This window comes from Phragmites australis, chromosome 19 (assembly GCF_958298935.1).
Source record: "Phragmites australis chromosome 19, lpPhrAust1.1, whole genome shotgun sequence".
NCBI lineage: Eukaryota > Viridiplantae > Streptophyta > Magnoliopsida > Poales > Poaceae > Phragmites > Phragmites australis.
In genome coordinates, this window is record NC_084939.1 from 750365 (window position 1) to 770987 (window position 20623).

General features: G+C 44.2%; 1 long non-coding RNA gene across 1 annotated transcript; it reads right to left on the reverse strand.

Annotated features, from left to right (window-relative positions):
• Nucleotides 1–11678: 11678 nt before the first annotated feature.
• Nucleotides 11679–13409, reverse strand: LOC133900867 (uncharacterized). The gene is made up of 2 exons (XR_009906604.1): nucleotides 12944–13409; nucleotides 11679–11914 (listed from the first exon to the last, which is right to left on the reverse strand). It is a non-coding gene; the product is annotated as an uncharacterized LOC133900867 (long non-coding RNA).
• Nucleotides 13410–20623: the final 7214 nt, after the last annotated feature.

Sequence of the window (20623 nt, forward strand, 5' to 3'; positions counted from 1 at the left end):
CGACTCGCATTAATGCTATAGCTGAGAAATGCGGCCGTGAAAAGATGCATTTATCTACAAAATTTCGGGTATCGCTGTTGATGCTGTCACATTATCAGTCGCAATAGTAAGGAGGTCTGTCGCTCTGGCATGAGAATTGGATTTGGCAATGATAAACCTTGCCATGATATTGTGCGAATGTGCCGTGGTATGCAGCTAGGGCTAATTTGCATGTCATCAGCATTGGCAGAGAAACTGCTGGTGCAAGATGATTATGAAGAGTGGGCTTCCTTGTGGTCTGTGAGCTACGTGCTGGATGGGTTCCTGATTATCCCATCCTTGAAACCACTGGTACAGAGTTTATGCCTTGGCTACAACGATCTTCCTATTCATCTGACGACTTGCTTGTTATACTGTAGTATATACCCTGACGGCCACAAGATTGAAAGGCATCATTTGGTCAGGAAATGGATCGCTGAAGGGTTTGTTTATCAAAAGGAAGCAGCAGAAGCTTACTTTGAAGGAAGAGCAGAAGATGCCTACTGACAGGGAAAAGATACAACTTAAAACTCGAGAAGTCATCAATGTCAGGCAAAGTGAGAGGATACAGAGCCAGTCTCAAAACAACTTGGGGGTGGCAGAGAAAGCTTCTCTGTTAGCTCAGAAGAAAAACTTGGAAGGTACTTTTTTAACTGATTCTAATTCTTTTGCTGCCTTTAATAATTTCGAATTGATGACTAGATCTAGGAAAATGGGTGTTGATGTTTCTGTGAAGGATATGAATAAGTTTGATGTGATTAAGGAGTTTGAGGAAGCAAGACAAAATCTGCAGGCTACGAATGAGATGGAGGTTCAAGAAAGTGTGGTGAATGAACAAATTGAACAAAACACTCTCCCCTTTGAGGAGAAGTTAGCTCTAAACTTAGTCTCTGATGACTCAGACAATGAAGGTTTCCAACCTGTCTCATCATGCAAGAAAAAGAAAAAGCAAAGAAACTTAAGTAAACAGAAAGTGGCTAAAAGTTCCAGACAAGTGAAAAGCCAACCTTGTGATGGTGAAATCACCTCTGAAGGAGAGACATCCACGATTTGTTCTGGGTGGAATCTCAGAAAAAGGCCTACTAATAGATCAAAGTATAAAAAAATGATAGGTGTCTTTTGGAATTGTAGAGGGGTCTCCAAGAAAGGAATGGGGACTTTCCTGAGGGACTTGATTCAAGATCAGCAAGCCGATTTCATAGGGTTGCAAGAAACCATGAGAAAAAGCTTTGGTAATAAATTTTTTAGAAAAATTGACAGTAAAAAGTCTTATGCTTGGCACTGGCTGCCCTCCTCTGGCAAGTCAGGTGGGATCTTATGTGGAGTTAACATGGATATTTTTGATGTGGATTCTTTCTCATATGGAAAATTCCACATCCTTGCTAATGTAACGAACAAAACAACTAACAAGAAATGGAAGATGACCTCTGTCTATGGCCCTGCTCAGGAAGAGGATAAAGATCAGTTCCTCCTTGAACTATCTAGCATATGTCAGACTCAAAACATTCCCCTGTTGATTGGAGGGGACTTCAACATCTTGAGATTCAGCACTGAAAAGAATAAAAGGTTCCAAGAGAATAGAGTCTCTGACATGTTTAATGCCATTATCAACTCTTATGAACTAAGAGAATTATTTCTGTCTGGTGGCAGATTTACATGGACTAATAATAGATCAAATCCAACTTTGGAAAAACTTGATAGGGTCCTCATGAGTAAAGATTGGGAGCAGATGTTCCCCTTAACAACTCTGAAAAAAATTCCTAGATATACTTCTGATCATAACCCTCTTGTTTTAAACACTGGGGCTGAATCTACCAGGAACCCTAAAACTTTTTGCTTTGAGTTGTCTTGGCTTTCACATCCTGACTTCAAAGCAAAAATTGATGAGATTTGGAGTAAACCAGTGAAAGCTAGGTCTAACCTGGATATCTGGTCCATTAAGGAAAAAAGGGTGAAAAATTTTCTAAAAGGTTGGGGGGATAACATCAAGGGGGAGACTAGAAGGAAGAAAAAGGAGCTCAGTGATGAGCTCCTGATCCTTGAAAACCTTGAGGAAGAGGACATGCTAAATGAGGTCCAACTGAGAAGGAAAAGTGAGATTCAACTTGAACTAATGCATATTCTAGAAGACGAAGAGATTTATTGGAATAAGAGAGCCACCTCCAAATGGATCCTAAAAGGGGACAACAATACTGAGTTCTTTCACAGAGTAGCAAATGGCAAAAAAAGGAAAAACACCATCTTCTGCCTCCAGCAGGATGATAGGATCATTGAAGGGGATGCCAACTTACTGCTGCATGCTACTGATTACTATAAAAAATCTTTTTGGCCCTGGAGAGAAACCCCTTTTCTAACTTGATGCTAGCTGTTGGAGGGATGAGGAGAAAATTTCTATCAATGAAAACATTGAGTTAACTATGCCGTTTACAGCAGAGGAGGTGAAAAGTGCAGTATGTTCAATGAAAAAAAACACAGCACCTGGGCCAGATCATTTACCTATTGAGTTCTACCAATGCTGTTGGGAGACCATTGGCCCTGATCTTTTGAGTTTATTTAAAGATTTCTATGAACATGATTTGGATATAGGGAGACTGAACTATGGAACTATCACCCTACTTTCCAAGTCAAAAGAAGCAAATAAGATACAGCAATACAGGCCTATATGCCTTCTTAACGTCAGTTACAAAATATTCACATAAGTGCTGACTTTGAGGCTTGAAAAACATATGCATAAATTGATTGATAGGTGTCAGAACGCTTTCATCAAGGATAGAAATATAATGGATGGAATAATGTGCCTCCACGAAATAATACATGACACTAGAGTTAAAAAAAAGAAGGGCCTGGTTTTGAAACTCGACTTTGAAAAAGCGTATGACAAGGTTAGTTGGGATTTCCTGTGTAATTGCTTGGAGCAAAGGGGTTTCAGTCAGAAGTGGTGTAATTGGATGAGGGCTGTGGTAACTGGAGGCACCCTAAGTGTGAAGGTCAATGGGAAGACTGGTCCTTACTTCTAAAGTAAAAAAGGGGTAAGACAAGGGGACCCTCTGTCTCCCTTCCTTTTCAATATTGTTGCTAACACGCTTGCAAAAATGGTTGAGATGGCTAAACAAAATGATCTAATCGAGGGATTGATCCCTGAGTATATAGAAAATGGGGTTGCTATCCTGCAATATGCAGATGACACTATAATGCTTCTTAAGGATTGTGAAGAGAGAGCTGTAAATTTGAAACTGCTCCTTTATAACTATGAAGCCATGTCTGGCCTTAAAATAAATTTTTAAAAAAGTGAAGCCCTCATGATAGGGCATGAGGAAGGGAAAAAATAGGTTTCTGTTGAGATGTTCAATTGTGCCACTGGAGATTGGCCAATCAAGTACTTGGGAGTGCCTGTTGCTAGCAATAGGCTCCTGGTTGCTCATTGGTTACCTCTGGATGAAAAATTATTGAAAAGGTTAGATGGTTGGCAGGGCAGCTCTCTGTCCCTTGGTGGCAGATCCACTCTGATAAACTCTAGCTTGAGCAGCATGCCCATCTACCACATGTCAATGTACCTACTCCCCAAAACCATCCATGACAAAATGGATAGAACCAGGAAAAAATTCTTTTGGCAAGGAGGTAAAGCTAGAAAAAAATATCATCTAGTCAAATGGGATAAGGTGTGTAGACCAAAAAGAAAAGGGGGTCTGGGTATTCAGAATCTCAGGAAACTTAATCTAAGCTTGCTTTGCAAATGGTGGTGGAGATTGGAAAGTGAAAAGGGTATGTGGCAGCAGATTGTTGAAGAAAAATATGTCAGAGGTACATGTGTTTCCCAGCTAAAGTCAAGGACTAACTGCTCCCCTGTGTGGAAGGACTTGCTAAAGGTGAAAAATCATTATCTAGCTGGCAGGAAAATGAGAATTGGAAATGGGGAAAAAACTGACTTTTGGAGGGATGCCTGGTGTGGTCAAGTGACTTTCAGGGACAAGTTCAAGGACCTCTTTGAAATTTGCAATGAACAAAATCTGACAGTAGCTGAGGTTGCGGCCAAGCAATGGAACCTATCTTATAAGAGATGGCTGAATGAAGACCTCCAAAACCAGCTGAGGAAGATGAGAGATGTACTTATGACTTTTGTGCTGTCTCCTGAGCAAGACAAGCCGGTTTGGCAATGGGGGAAGACTGGGAATTTTACTGTCAAGACAATGTACAAACACTTGTGTAGAACCCAAGATGGCCTGCCTCACAATATTATCTGGAAGGCTAAAATTCCTTTAAAAATCAAAATCTTCATGTGGCTGATGAAACAAAATGCAATTCTTACTAAAGATACCCTTAAAAGAAGAAATTGGAAAGGAGACACCAATTGTGTTTTCTGTTGTGAGGCTGAGACTATTGAACATCTGTTCTTCACTTGCACGATGGCTAAATATGTGTGGAGCCTGATTGGGCTGGTTATTGGTGCCGATTGTAGGCATGAAAACATGGAACAATACTTTGTTTGGGTGCAACATTTCCTCCCTACTGGGGGCGCATGCTATATGGCGGGTTTAGCTGCTGTTATATGGGCTATTTGGACAATGAGAAATAGGGTAGTTTTTGACAAAAAACAGGTTAGATCTCCTACTGAGATTGTGTGTTCTGCTTGCTCTTTTCTTCGATATTGGGCAGGTCTCCTCGACGGTCAGCACAGAGACTCCCTGGAAGCTGGAGCTCAGACGCTGCAAGAAACAGCTCTCCTCTTCCATCCCAAGAAACAAGCTGAAGGCACGATGATGCTCGCCAAAGGCCAAGGAGCTGATGGTGTTCCAAGTTGAAGCAATCATCAATGGAGTGCAGTTGCTGTTTCAGTGCTGTTGGCACTCGGTCCGGAGATGGTTTTTGTATCTGAAACTTGGTGTGGTAGATACCGGTCTAATAAGTTAGGAGTCGTTATACTTGGATTGTGGTTTTTGGCCTTGGACGTACGGTCTATTTTGGCTAATCGGTAGCCCTCGGTGCTGCTCCTCAGACGTCAGATGTATAGATCCTTCTGTTTGCGCACGCTTTTGTTGTAAGTATTACGAACTGATTGATGGGGATGATTGTAATTTTGTTACATTCGTGTAATGAAATCAGGGGTTAATCCAGTTCTGGAAAAAAAGAAGCTTACTTTGACGAGCTTGTTTCTAGGAATTTGTTGCATCCGGCGGAAGAGAGCAAATACGCAGTCCACCCCTTGATGCTAGCCTTCCTTGTATGCAAATCAAAAGAAGCTAATTTTGTCACTTATGGGTCGCGCGTCTTATGGTGGTCATAAATCATCGTCTGATAATCAACGGATCCGTCGGCTGTCTCTTCAGTACCGGAATACTGTGGAGTTTTCAGGAATGGATGAATCCCACACTCACTCCCTTGTTCTTTTTGATGTTGCACGGAAGATCCCCTTCAAGAAGTTGGAACGCCTGCGCGTGCTGGACCTTGAATACAGCAGGGGCCTAGCTGAAGAATGCTGATCTGGTGGATATATGTGAGCTGCTCTGTCTGAGGTACCTGGCTCTCAAGGGGACGCCGATCACTGAGCTTCCACGGGAGGTTGGGAGACTACAGAATCTTGAGATCGTGGACGTGAGAAACACAGGGGTCAGAGAACTTCCCTTGGAGGTTGGTCAGCTTCCGAAACTGGGGTGTGTGCTTGCTGGTAAGGGGGTGAAGTTGCCCAAGAGCCTAGTGGTGTCAGCCGTAACAAGTAAGAAGGGTGTTCATTCGTCTCAGGCCTCTGGGCTAGCAGAGCGCAGCATGGTGACCTGTGATAAGGTCGGTTTGATAACGGAGCCTCTGCTTGGAAGACTCGACGTTGCCGGAAGGCATGTGCACGTCCCGCGGTATTCGGCCGGGCCGTGCGGCAGTTGAAGCAGGCCGGCCGGGGCACCGAGGCCCAAGTCGGTTGACGTATTGGAGTCGGTCACGGTACACGAGCCCGGCGGATAAAAAGCTACAGGAGATCGAGAGAACAGTATCGAGGGTTTTAGAAAATAGATTAGAGAGAGTTTAATCTAGCGAGGGAAATTTTTAGGGATATTTTGTAATACATCTTGTAAATTTATTCATGCAATTAAGATTAAATTTCAGTAAGTTTTTCTTTGTGTTTATTGCTTTCGTCGTTTCGTGATGATTTTCGCTGGATTGTTTATTCGTTATGATTTTTATTAATTTGATTCATCCAAAATCATCATAGGATGTCAAGTACCTCTCTGGTAGATTTGTTGGTTGAATTTTAATAATTCTTATGTTATTTATGTTTGATCTATTTTAGTCACAATCTGTCATAGTTTATTTGTAATTTACATATCTTTAAAACCAGAGATCCGATTGACTTGATTTTTTGAAATAATTTCGTATGATTGTCTAAGTTTCTACAGAAAAAAAATTGAGGGTAATCTAACGGTTGGTTTTTTTTCTTCTGTACATCGCTTTCAATGATATGATAGATGTTCGTCTCGAACTGAATTTCGTGACTAAATTGAATATTTGATTAGAGTAATTAAATTTTAAATTTAACATTAACAATCATTCACCCTTTCGGATTACATAATTTAAGCGTATTCCATCCTACACAAGCCTCACCGCCGCTGGTAGTGGCAACTATGAAGAGATTTTCATGCCATCAATTCTGCAAGCTGCAGAGGGACAAGCGAGATCCAAGAGATTGAGGAAGCCGAAGACTGGCTACGGATCTGAAAACTACAATATGACGTAGTAACTTACTTGTACTCTATGTTATTAAAAGAAAATTCTGTAATGCCTGTTGTATATTTGTGTAAGCTTGTTTGTTCTTATCATCTAATTTATGTTTCTTGGGTGAGGGATTGTAACACTTTGTGTTTGACCTCTTTTAAAAATTCATGATTTATGATAATTAGTGCAGGATAACTAAAAACTCTCAATTATGAATAATTAGTTGGAGAATCAAAACATATTTTAATTGGAGTTTTCTTATCGATGGTAATTTTAGATGAACGATTAATAAGATAGCAAACAATGTAAGGAGCTTTAGCCAAAAACGTATATGCAAACCTGCATTATACAACTTGCAAAGGCCCCTCAAGATGATAGATCTGTTTATACGCTCAACTACACTATTTTGCTGTGGAGTATAAGAAATTGTGTAGTGTCTCATAATTACTTCAGACTTACTATATGGATTAAATTCATCAAAATAAAATTCAATCCCATTATCAGCGCAAAGCTTCTTTAACTTCTTTTTGGTTTGCCTTTCAATCATAATCTTTCACTTTTTAAATACTAAAAATACTTCTAAATTATGCTTTAAGAAATAAGGTCAAACTCTTATCGAGTAATCATCAATAATAGTCAACATATAACGAGAACCATTCAGGGAAGGCTTGCGAGATAGTCCTCATCAATCAGAATGCACATAATCAAGAATATCTTCTGTTGTATAAACTGAAGTATTAAATCTCACCTTCTTATGCTTGCCAAAGACACAATGCCCATAAAAATTTAGCTTGTCAATGTTGTGTCCGTCAAGAAGTCATCTACTGCTCAATTTTACCAAACCAAGTTCAATCATATGCCCAAGACGCATATGCCAAAGATTAGTAGTATTGTAATGGGTAAGGGGGTGCCCTGTCAGGGGGCCTACACCGTCAAATGTCAGCCGATAGTAGATATTTTCAAGACCACGACCTCATCGCATGACCAAGGTTGTGCACATGCGACTAGCCCGCTAATCACAAAAGGAGACCCTGCGACCATCCTTACTGCGACCAGCTCTTGCTGGTCGCAGGGCAAATACTCACTTAACTAGTCAAATCACCTTAAATGCATTCCACTCATGTTTTTCTTTCCCTAGGAACCCACTTTCAGCGAGCATGGTCATGGGCAGGCAAGAAGACGGGGTGACCCGTCTCGGAGCATTAAATGTTATGGAATGGTCTTGCAAGCGAACGTGGCGGCTGTAGCGGACGTGACAAGGCATACAAGGCGACCAGGGCAGGATAGGCGTGCATACCCACCGTCATGATGAGCTAGGAATAGCTAGGCTTCATCAGGAGTAGGTTTGCCACCTATTTTGGCATCGTCCACTTGTATATACTCTTTTTCCCCTGGTATATAAAGGGGAATGACACTTGATAATCCAGAGACACAATCATAAAAAAATACACCAGACGTGAGACTATTATCTCACGGGAGGCCTGAACCTAAATAAATTCTTGTGTTCTTGAGTTCATTCGATACACACCCACAAGAAATACGGATTCACATACCCATCGTCCGGTATACCTCGGATACATTATCAGAGATTATCCCCCAACAAGTAGCATCATAATCTGATAATGTATGTGAACTTACAGCTATATCACCTATAATTATAGTGCCTTGTAGACGATATAAATTGACAGATCTCAAATCACCTTTCATTACGATAAGTGAACTTTTTTCACCTCGAAAGCACCATCTCACGGGTCCATTTATACCCTTTATTATCAAAAGAACTCTAAACTTACCTTACATCTGTCAAGGTTCTAATAATACCATAATAAATCTTTATCATAATAAATCAAATTCCAACAATTGAACGTGGTCTGTCATTACCCATCCTAACAGAACCAACACCTTGAACAGAATGACAAGTGGTGAACCGTTCTCTATGGATGCATATATCAAAAGATGCAGTAGAATCAATAATCTATTCACCCCCACTATTTGCACATCTAGTAAAAGTAACAAAAGTCTCTTCATCAGAATTACCATCGACAATAGCATCATAAACTTTACCTTCATCAGATTTACCTTTACTCTTTTATTGGGTCTTCAACTTGTAACATTTAGATATGTCATGATTATTTTTCTTGCAATACCTATATAATTTGTTCTTGCCTCTCAACTTTGACTGGCCCCTATAACTATTCAAACTTTTACCTATATAGCCATTGTTTGATTTCTTTTCCTTTGTCTAGCCACACGCAATTAGACTTTCTGCACGTGAAGTCGAGTTTTCAATAGACATCATATGTCTCATATTTTTCTTGGCGTGCAAGGCCTCGTAAGCTTCTTTCAATGTTATAGTATCATGACTATATAATATGCTATCTCTGAAGTTTAAAAAAAACTAGACAATGAGCACAAAAGAATAAGACTCAAATCTTCATTATTACATTTTACCTCTATGGACTCTAGGTCCGCAACGATCTCCTTGAACACAGAAAGATAAGTCAACACGGAACAACCCTCTTGTAATTTGTGCGTGAACAACTTCATCTTCAGATACATTTTGCTAGTCCGATCATTGGACATGCGGATAGATTTCAGCTTTAGCCATAAAGCAGCAGCAACATTTCCTGAAGATGAATTTGAGAAAAAAACTTACGATTCTTTCTCTTTTTCTCATTGGACCAAGATCTTCGATCTTTTTGGCCAAAGCTTTCAATCGCACCATCCACATCTAGGGATTTTAATTTTGTTTTACAATTTTTTCGTTCATTGGTAAAAAGATTGAAATTTGCAAAATTTCATCAAAATTTTGAACATTTTTCGTCCTCTCCTCCGTGGGCCTCACATGTCGGTAAAAGAAAGTTTCGGAATTAGATATTTCGTTTCCCACATAAATTCATGAAATTTTGCTGAAATTTTGGAGAAATTTTAATCCATGTCCATATCAGTATGCCCAAAAACTGTTTGCATCTTAACTTACTATAAAGAAAATCTTGTATCAGATTTAGTAGCAAAATATCATACTTTAAGAAGTCATTGCGAAGAAACTCAGGGCGTGATCAGAAAAACAGAAAAAATATTGATATAATTCGTGCGCGAAAAAACAAGGGCTGTTGAAACTTTTCTGGTAGATTTCAGTGTGCACCTAGCAAAATTACCCAAGTAACGATGACACACATGCGCGTTGCATTGTTGGCTTCTTCACGGCAGCAGCAGTAACAACACGTCCAACCTTTTTTTCTCCTCGGGATTAGAAATTATAATCATATTTCAATATTTATATTATACTTTTTGTAAATTTTATATTTATATATTAAATTTACAATCTTATAAAAATTTAAAGTGCATAGTCAACCCAAAAGATCCTAACTCCACGGTGAATAGAACATGGTATGTACTACACTCGGTCCCGTGAAAACTTCTTCTGGCTTGTCGGTTATTGAGTCTAGCTAGAAATACACCTTATGGAATTCGAATTTTGTGCTAGTTCCTATCGAGAAATCTTTTGCGAGTTCACGCAGTCCTGTTGTTAGCACTGAAGCACCAGCGTAGAACACTCCTGCAACATCCAAGAAGACATCAGTGTACATTCAGGAAGAAAACATTACTGTATGCACAAACTAGGATGCTGATTGATCCTGTTGTTCTTATCCTACTAGGTAAAGATATCTTCTTGAAAATATCTTAAAAGCATGGTTCACAAACTAAGATAATTAAGAGTTTGTTTCTTATAGAAGAAACTAGATCTTTAAGCAATCCTAAATGATTATGAGACAATAAATTGATTTGCAAGATCTCAATAAACTAGCAAGACACATGCATACATTAGAAGCTTATTTCAAACATCAATTTCTTACTCTCTCTCATCTTAGACATCACCTAAGAAACAACGCATTAAGAGTGGCCTTACGGACACGTTGGTCGCGGTGGTTGGCGGCAATGCGCTTGAAAGCCAGAAGCGGGTATGGAGGAGATTTTGCTGACTTACGAGGGATGATATTTTGAGTGGTATAATATGCATTATACATTTCATTCATTCAAAAGCCAAACCAAAAATAGCTTTTCCAGCTTTTCAAAAACAACTTTCCATCGACAACTTTTAAAAGCCACCTTTTGAAAAACATCAGTCCAAACAAACATGCACTTAGCCGGTCACTTTATCTTTCCACATCTCTAATGATACAATATGGACGTGCATGTGATTGTTTAGCTGCAAAAGCTAGGTGCTTTCCAGACTCCCAGCTATACATACGTGCAGCTAAACCACACTTGTCAATTGCTAAACCACCTAGCCATGTAGGTATATAACGACGAAATTAATCATGTCTTTTTTTATTTGCTACAAGGATAATGCACACACATATCACACTTACACACCCGTGAGTGCATCTCATATCACACGCCTTCAAATAATACCGCTGAAATCACTGGAGTGTGTGATAATCATGGGCATTAGGATTTAAACCCTAGTGGGTGAAGTCGTATTCTCACGTCTAGATCACACCATGTCACACCCGGTTTTAACGGACAAAACCAGATACGGCTTATGTATGCTCATGATGTTTAACAAACATAAAGACATCACAGGTGAAGTAACAAAAGTAATACTTTTATAGAATAAACGTTTAACTCTTACAACAATTGACATATATTATCTTCTATGTAGATATCTAAGCGGAATAGAAGCACTAGTGCACAACAACACCGCAGACAATCGATTGTTTAGCTAATCACTTTATCTTCCCACATCTCTATCTTAGCATCTTATCATGGACGTGCACGATTGTTTAGCTGCAAAAGATAAGTGCATCCAAGATTCTAGCTATACATACGTCGTTTTATATATTCTGGTTGTGTTTCGCGGATTCGAAACGTCAAGCGTTTGAATTTGTATTTGAAATTATGTATGTAATATTGCGGGCGTGCCGGTATACAGAGTATACAAAAGACAGGATACAATGTAATGGAATTGTAACTTTATTCATTCATATTGAATTCATAAAGTACATTTTTCGATTACACTTGTTTTACTCCTCAAACGCACACGCTATCTGACTATCTTCATGATTTGGCGATTGCTTTGTCTTGGTTCCCGTGGCCTCGTGGGGCTCTCCGGTTAATTACGCCCGTCTTCGGGCTACCTCCGATTAAGTGCGCTGGCGGTCGTCATACCGAGGTCGTCTCCGAGTCTGCAAGGCTGTAGTCACACGCAATAAAGACCAAGCAAAGTGAGCGTTAGAAATAAAAGCAGTAAAGAATGGGATCACAGTCTAGCATAAGCTTTTTGGACTGTTTATGTATCCCGAATCATCATCGGTCACATAGACCTCAGAATTGTGTTTTTATGAAGAGGTGGGCTAGGAGCGCGGCACGACGCGTAGCTTCAACCGAAAGCAGCAGCATGGCCACAACCGGGAGCTCCGACGCCGTGCTTGACTCACTAGCTCCTCTTTGGGCCTCGGACTTGTCCTCATCAGCCACTCCGAAGGCAACATGCCGCAAAGGCGAAAGCCATAGCACCGAACATCCTTAAAAAGGATTAGGTCTCTGGCAATAATTTTATACTGGGGCAACCAAACAAAACCCTCCTTTCGTATTCTTTTGCATTACATGATTATCACGAGGCAGCAGCCATATCACCGAACATCCTATAAAAGGATTAGGTCTCTGGCAATAGCATAAATCGGTATTGGGGCAGCCAAAAGAATACCCACACTCTGAATTTTCTGCAACACACGATCACTGACAAGCAGTAGCCATGTGAACGCAAGCCTCATGGCACGACAGCTAGACATCAGTGCATAGCATCACCATCGTAGAGAAGGGTAGCACCAGGCCACCACCACTCGGCTAAGAACAGGAGGAGGAAAGGAGAGCCTCAGTTTTAGCATCATCGGCGGTCTCCGAGCACGACGGCACGAAGGCCGAGCTATCACAGAACATCATCATGAAGCATAGCGGCCGGGCCTCAGGTTTTCATCACCGGCCTATGGCAAGCATAAACATATGGCAACGCACACAGCACGATGGCCGGCGATCACAAAGCATCAGCATGAAGGCCAGGCACACAGGGCGGCAATAATATGCGCGCGCATCACACTGGACTACCGCTCCCGATTTGCATGCAGGGATCGGACTCGGGCCAACAGCGACGCGGCACACGCACGGCACGATGGCCGGCCGTCACATAGCATCAGAGGGGAAGGAAATCACAACTGGGTCTCACCTCGGGGCGCAGACATGGTGATGATGGCGACGGATCGGAGGCGCGTCCTAGGGGGCGTGGGTGCAGTAGAAGCGGCAGAGGCTTCTATCGATTTCTCCTTGCCGATGGCGAAGCTTGCTAGCGGGGAGGGGAAGGCACAGCTGCTCAGCAAACACACCTAGCGGCACAGCTTCGGCGCAGCAGAGCTCCAAAGATTGATCCCCCTTCCCGGGCACCCCCTCCCTGCCTTTTATAGAGGTGGCCCGGGGTTCCCACAGGAGGAGATAAGAGCATGTAGCCGGCCCAAACTTGCAGAAATCGCGGTGGCCGAGCTTATCTGAAGCAATCCCCAAATTGATTTGAAATCGGGGAAGAGATAGAGATAGAATCCAACCGAACTCGCCTCAATCCGTTGAGGATCAGAGGGTGAGGCTTGGCTTAGGGGCAGCGCAGCTCGGGCGGGCTCGAGCCCAGGGGCATGGCCGAGGAGGAGAGCAGCGGTGCGGTGTGGACACAGGGAGCTAGGGCGGCTCGGGCTGCGTGGGAGAGCGGTGTAGGCCCAAGGAGCAGGGAGGGGAAAGGGGGAGAGCCGACTTGGCCGGCGTGACGCGCGGCTCGAGCGAGGCGGCGGCGCGCGCGAGGGAGAGAGGCGGCCGCTCGGGCGACGCGAGGAAGAGGAACAGCGCCCAGGCGCCCTAGGGCAACCGGCGCGTGAGGGTAAGGTGGCCCGGGATGGGCTGGGCCGGCCTGATGAAGAAAGGAGGAGGGGGAAAGAGCCGGGTTGGGCCGGCTGAGGACCCATGTCTTTCTCTCTTTTTTTCTTTTTTTTTTCTACGGATGCAAATACACGACAAAATGATATCATACAAATGCCCCCCACCAAGTTGAGCTTGCGCGAGGAAGAGGAGCGTGGGCTTGACTTGGTGCCCAGAAACCAGAAGAAAGGAAAACAGCTGCCGAGTATCACCCCGGAGCCTTTCGCTGCGTCCTTCCTCAAAGAAAACATATTAACTCTACTGCGACCTTGGGAGGTGCCAGCCAGTATCGTTGAAAAGAGTTTGACTCCGTTATGACCTTGGGAGGTGCCAGCTAGCGTTGTCATAAAAGACAGAGAACTCCAATGCGACCTTGGGAGATGCCAGCCAGTGAAGACCTCTGAAGAGAGATTTTTATCAACTCTATTACGACCATTTAGCAGCCATGGTGCCAGCTAATAGCGTTGAAGGGTTTTACAGTTCCGCGTGAACCGCACTGGCACGCTTCACTGCTCCCGATAATCCTCAGTTGCGACGAAACTCGGCGCCACTTCCGAGGGGATCCTCGATGCCACTGTGACCTTGGGAGGTGTCAGCCAGTGTAGGTGTATAAAATGATTGAAAATTCCACTGTGACCTTGGGAGGTGCCAGCCAGTGAAATTGTAGAATATGATTGAAAATCCCACTGCGACCTTGGGAGGTGCCAGCCGGTGAAACTGACGAACATAATAAAGACTCCACTACGACCTTGAGAGGTGCCAGCCAGTGAAGGCAGAGAATGATTAAAGACTCCACTGCGACCTTGGGAGGTGCCAGCCAGTGAAGGCGAAGACTTCACAGATCCGTAAACACACATGTGGTGTACTTCTCTACATCATCAAGCTGCAATAGCTATGAAAAAAAAAATGGTTAACTAATAATGAAAGGGAAATGCATACTAACAACCCTGTTTGATGCATTTGATGTTTTGAAATATAGGCTTTTCTTATGTCGCCAAGCTATGATGTGACCCCAAGATACAGCCACAAGAGACTCCTTTCTCAGGAGACGACGAAGAGTCGTGACAGTTGTATTTAATTGTACGACACATCCGTGTACGTGTGAGGCACACATGTCTGAAAGTGCTTCTGAAAACGATGGGGGTTCCCCAAAAGTACCTCGTCGGCTAAAGCACGTTAACAATCCTGTACTCCTTGGAGACTGAATTTGTGCATGGCATGGATCAAAGATGGGTAGAAAGCAAGATGTGGCATTGTTGCCTCTATTTTCTGCGAGGGTGGTGAATAATGGTCACTCTCTGGCATTCGCAGTCTTCATGCCACCCATTGATGGTGACTTTACTTGCACATTGCTGGTACTTCTCCCTTAAATTTGGGAGGACTTTGATTGGATGACACCTTCAAATGGGTGTTTTGAACAATGGTTGACCTTCGTTGGGCCTTTAAATTTGCTTGTACTTGAGCTTGATCTTGGGATTGCGAATGCCTTTGAGGTCCCATCATCCACGCTCTGTGGTACTAAACCTCGCGGGCAACTTTTGGTGTAGCAAGGCCCTTGTTTTGATCACGCCGGGGTGGCAAGAAGCTTCACACCTACCCACGACTTGTGTCGGGAAGGTAGCCCTCTCTTGCTCTTTTCCTATAGTCGTCCCCGGGTGAACTTATGTTGGGGTAGAAGAGTACAGGATTAACAACGGCTAGTCGCTTCAGAGGCAGAATGAGTCAGCCTTGACGCCCAAGCGTAGACAGAGGAACATGTGTCTTTTATGCAGTGTGTGTTTATTATCACAGCTTAAAATTGTCACGACACTTCGTACATCTCTGGAGGCGAGACATGCAAGTAGCCATACCTTGAAACCGCAACTCGGCGACAGGTAGAAAGGCCATGATCACTGTTGGGTGGATCGACACCCTTTATTTTGAAAGAGTTGTACCGAGCCTCGAAGTTCTCCCTTTTCAATGTTGATCCAAGGGGAACGGAGGACGGCTCTAAGCGATAAACTTTTTGAGAAAACGACCATTAATAGGAGGCATTGGATGAACGCCCTCCTGGTTAATGAGTTGGTAGGCACCTCCATCGTAGACTTGTTCTACAACATAAGGCCCTTCCCATTTTGGCTCAAATTTGCCTTTGCTTTTGCCGGTGAGTATAATCGGGCGCCTCAGAACAAGTACTAGCTCTCCCTTCCTGAATACGCGAGGTTTGACAAGCTTGTCATACGCTCGAATCATGTTTTGTCGATAGAATTGTAAATTTTGGAGAGCGTTGAGACGCTCTTCTTCAAGGGCATCCAGTTCTTGGAGTCGAAGGTGAATTCTTTCATCTTGTGTGATTTCATTGTGTATGGCAATCCGGAGCGCGGGAAGCTCCAGCTCTAGGGGTAAAACAGCCTCCGTACCAAAGACAAGTGAGTAGGGCGTCGATTGTGTGGGGGTACGGACAGTGACCCGATACGCCCATAATGCTTCGAAGAGACGGTCATGCCAATCCCTCTTATTTTTCGTAACTGTCTTTTTCAGAATGCCCACGAGGGTCTTATTAAAAGCTTCAGCCAAGCCGTTGGCCTGAGGGTAATACCCTGTGGAATAGTTCCATTGAATCTTGTATTTTTCGGCAAACCTGTAGATCTTACTTGACTTGAAAGACAGTCCGTTGTCGGAGGTGATGCGATGAGGAACTCCGAAACGGTATATGATGTTGCGCTCGAGGAAGTTTATGACGTTGTCGGATTTCACCTCCCTCAAAGGAACTGCTTCCGCCCACCTGGAGAAGTAATCAGTGGCGGCGAGAATGAATTGCTGCCCTTTAGAAGAGGGCGGCTCAATTTTTCCAATTACGTCGATACCCCAAGCGTCAAAAGGCCAAGCGGGTATAGTCGGGTGTAACGGAACTGGGGGACGATGCTTGAAGTCCCCGTGTATCTGGCAGTCATAGCAAGATCGTGCCACTTGAATACAATCGGTCATCATACCGGGCCAATAGCCTCCTGAAAGCTTTAGGCTATGGTACATCTTTGGCCCGCTCTGATGTCCACCACAAACACCTGCGTGTACCTCTTTCAGAGCTTTATCTGCTTCGCTTCGGGACAGGCATCGAAGAGGCATCTCATGCCCATAAGAGCGTCGATACAGGACTCCCGCTTTGTATATGTATGAGGGGAGTCGCCTTTGCAATTGACGTCTTGTGACGGGGTCACTTGGCAGACTGCCGTGCTTAAAATAATCTAAGAAAGGCTTGCGCCAATCTTGTTTATCAACTTCAGTAGTTATCACGGTGTTCACTTCGTGGTCTTCGGGAATGAGTTCGAGTACGGCTGGTAGAAGCCATCTTTCTTCAATTTTCACTTCTGCTTGCCCATCAGGTAATACGAGGGCTGCGGCTAGCTTTGCAAGAGCGTCCGCTGAGGCGTTCTTGCTTCGAGGGACGTGTCTAATTTGTATGAGTTCAAATTTCTCCATGAGTTTGTGAGTGGCTTCCCAATATGGGACCAACTCGGATTTGCGCACTTCATAGACTCCATTAACCTGTCTCACAATGAGCTGAGAATCTCCATATGCGTGAAGAATATGTATCTCCATGGATAATGCGAGAAGAAGCCCAAAGATGAGGGCCTCGTACTCGGCTTCATTATTGGAACATTCCTCCTTAAGCAAGGAAAAAGAATGGTATAAAGTTTCTCCTTTGGGGCTTTTGAACACTATTCCTGCACCGGCTCTCCTACGAGGAGTCCCGTCGGGGTCGTACTCCGTGCGTGAAGCGCCGTCGAAGTAGAGTTCCCATGGAGCCTCCATGTCAATTGTGAATACTTCCTCGTCGGGCAATTCTGTGACTAAGGGCGAATCATCCGGAACGGGATGCGCCGCTAGGAAGTCAGCCAAAGCTTGTCCTTTAACGGCTTTCTGAGGAACGTACGTGATGTCGTACTCCATCATCAATAATGCCCATTTTCCGACCCTGCCAATAAGGGCGGGTTGACTGAGGATGTATCTCACAGGGTCCGCTCTCGCAATAAGCTGGACCTCATGCGCTAGCAGGTAATGCCGTAGCTTCTTGAGTGCAAAGATTAGTGCTAAGCAAAGTTTTTCAATGGGGGAGTAATTACATTCAGCTCCCACCATGGTTCTACTCAAGTAGTAGCATGCAACTTCTTTTCCTTCGTCGTTAATCTGCCCAAGAAGGGCACCTACGGAAGCATGTTGTGCTGCAATGTATAAAATGAGAGGCCGCCCTTTGATGGGGGCCATCAGCACCGGTGGATGAAGCAAATATTGCTTAATGCTGTCGAAGGCGTTTTGGCATTGCTCGTCCCAAATGAACGGCGCACCTTTCTTCATGAGTTTGGAAAAGGGCTGAATTCGCCCGGACAAATTAGAGATAAAGCGTCTTATGTACGCTAGTTTTCCTTGCAAGGACTTGAGTTCTTTTAAATTTTTTGGCGGAGGCATCTTGAGGATCGCCGTTATCTTCTTAGGCTCGATTTCAATGCCTCGGTAGCGGACGATGAAGCCTAGGAAAACGCCGGATTGTACGGCGAAGGCACATTTGAGCGGGTTCATCTTGAGTTGGTACTTACGCAGTCGCTCGAATACGACGCGCAAATCTTCTTGATGACGCTCACGCTCTCGGGACTTGACCACCAAGTCGTCGATGTAGCATTCTACGGACTGGTGGATGAGGTCATCAAAGATGACCGTCATAGCGTGCTGGTATGTAGCACCTGCATTTTTCAAACCAAAGGGCATTACTGTATAGTAAAAATTACCCTTCGGGGTCCTGAATGCTGTGTCGATGGCGTCGTGTGGATCCATCTTGATTTGGTTATAGCCGGAGAACCCGTCCATGAAAGAGAGGGCTCCAAAACCTGTAGTAGAATCGATCACTAACTCGGTGATCGGAATAGGAAAGTCGTCTTTCGGGCAAGTGCGATTTAGGTCACGGAAGTCTACGCAAACCCGGACTTGCCCGTTCTTCTTCATTACCGGAACGATATTAGCGAGCCATCGAGGATATTGCACCTCTCTGATGAATCCCGCTTTAATCAACTTATCGACTTCGGCAATAATGTCATCTTGTAATTCCGGGCGGAAACGTCGCGGATGCTGTTTAATGGGACGAAATTGCGGATCTATCGCTAGTTTATGGGTAGCAACACACGGGTCAAGACCCGGCATTTCTTTATACGACCATGCGAAACAGTCTCGATATTTCATTAAAAATTGCTTATAATCTTCGCGCTCTTTGGGTGAGAGCATAGCACTTACAAAAGTGGGGCGAGGATCATCCTCACTCCCGAGATTAATCTCTACCAGCTCATCTACAGTTTGCTGCCCGCCGTCCTCCAACTGGTAAGGAGCCGGGGCAGCATTGAGGATTTCTCCATGATGAATTGGCGTCGCTTCATGTATCTTGGCCAAGAGGTATTGCTCATCTCTCAAGCCATGTCGCGCGTTTGCAGCAGCGCAGAATGATCGAGGCTGATGAGGGACTTCATATGTCTTGATCAAGTCCTCTTCATCGGATGGCATTTCTTCATCATCCTCGTGCCCCCAGTCTTCACCTGCACAGGTAGTATTACACATAACAAATTCGGAATCATCTTCATATTCTTCATCGCTCTCACACGAGGCGAAGGGACGGTAGCCGAGTCCGTACCTAGTACGAGGGAGACGACCCTTTTTCACGAGTCGTTCTGACTGGCTCCACCACTCTTCACACACGTTGGGCGGAGATGGTAATCGCTGATTCCTTCGGAGCTTTATTCCGGACCTCTCGAGTAAGGGGACCATGTTTGGTTCCACCCTCAAAGTCCCGATGATCTCCTCCTTATCCGATTCAGTATCTGGAAAATTCAACACAAGGTTACAGCACTGAGTATGTGGAACCTTATAGAAAAGGGTCGGGCTTGTGTATCCCTGAGGATCAGGAACAGCCCAGACTTCTAATGGTGTAGCAACTGAAGTGTAAAGTGATGGAAGCGGAAGAAGAGGGGAGCTCGAGGCCACCTTCTCTATTTTAGCGACTATCTTCTTCACTCTCCCCTCTTTATGCTCGGGGGATGTAGAGGTGGCCGCTTTATTAGTCACCTGAAGTGTTTGCGCAGTGGCTGGAGGGGCATCTGTTGAGCCCTCATGCACTGTTATAAGAGGCTTTTCCATATTAGCATTATACTCGAAAAGTATCGGGGAAGGTGTATTCCCTTCATCTTTAACGAAAGGCATCTCTATCCAGGGCCTTGCTTCTGACCTTGTCAGGGTAGTAGTCATTGATGGCGCTGACGAAGAGGCCTCCAAGTTTCCCATGATTAAGGGCGTCGTGGAGGTGGGCGATGCGGAGTTCCAACTCCAGAACGTGCCTGAATTGTCCTCTTTGATTGCCCCCGGTCCTTGTTGTCGTCGAGACACGGGAGCGTACGATCGAGGATTTCCTCGGTCCCTACTGCCACGAACGCGAGGGAAAGAGCTTCGTTGTCTTGAGCATGGTGTGATTAGGAACTCCATCTCGGAACTGGAGGATGTTGGGTCGGGTGTGACCATGACATCCACTGCTGGGGTCGAGCGACCCAAACGCTCTTCTCCACCGGTACTAGGGAAGAAGTACTTAGCATCTGCATGGTGCACTTCTTGCACCGTGTATGGGGACAAATTACCGATGATTCGATGTTGTTCTCCTTTATTATCCACGAACTTGAAGCATTGGTGCAACGTAGAGGGAACAACCTAGTATTTGTGTATCCAAGGTCTACCCAATAGCGCCGAGTATGACGTCACAAACTCGATGACGAAGAACTTCACCTTAAAGCTGAAGGTGGACATTTGTAACCTCACGGTGATGGAGCCCAACGCCTTGCTCCCGTTGCTGTCATAGCCACATATGACCACGCTGGTTGGCTCGAGATCATCCATCGTATACCCGGCTCGTGTCAAACTGCGAATAGGCAGAAGGTTG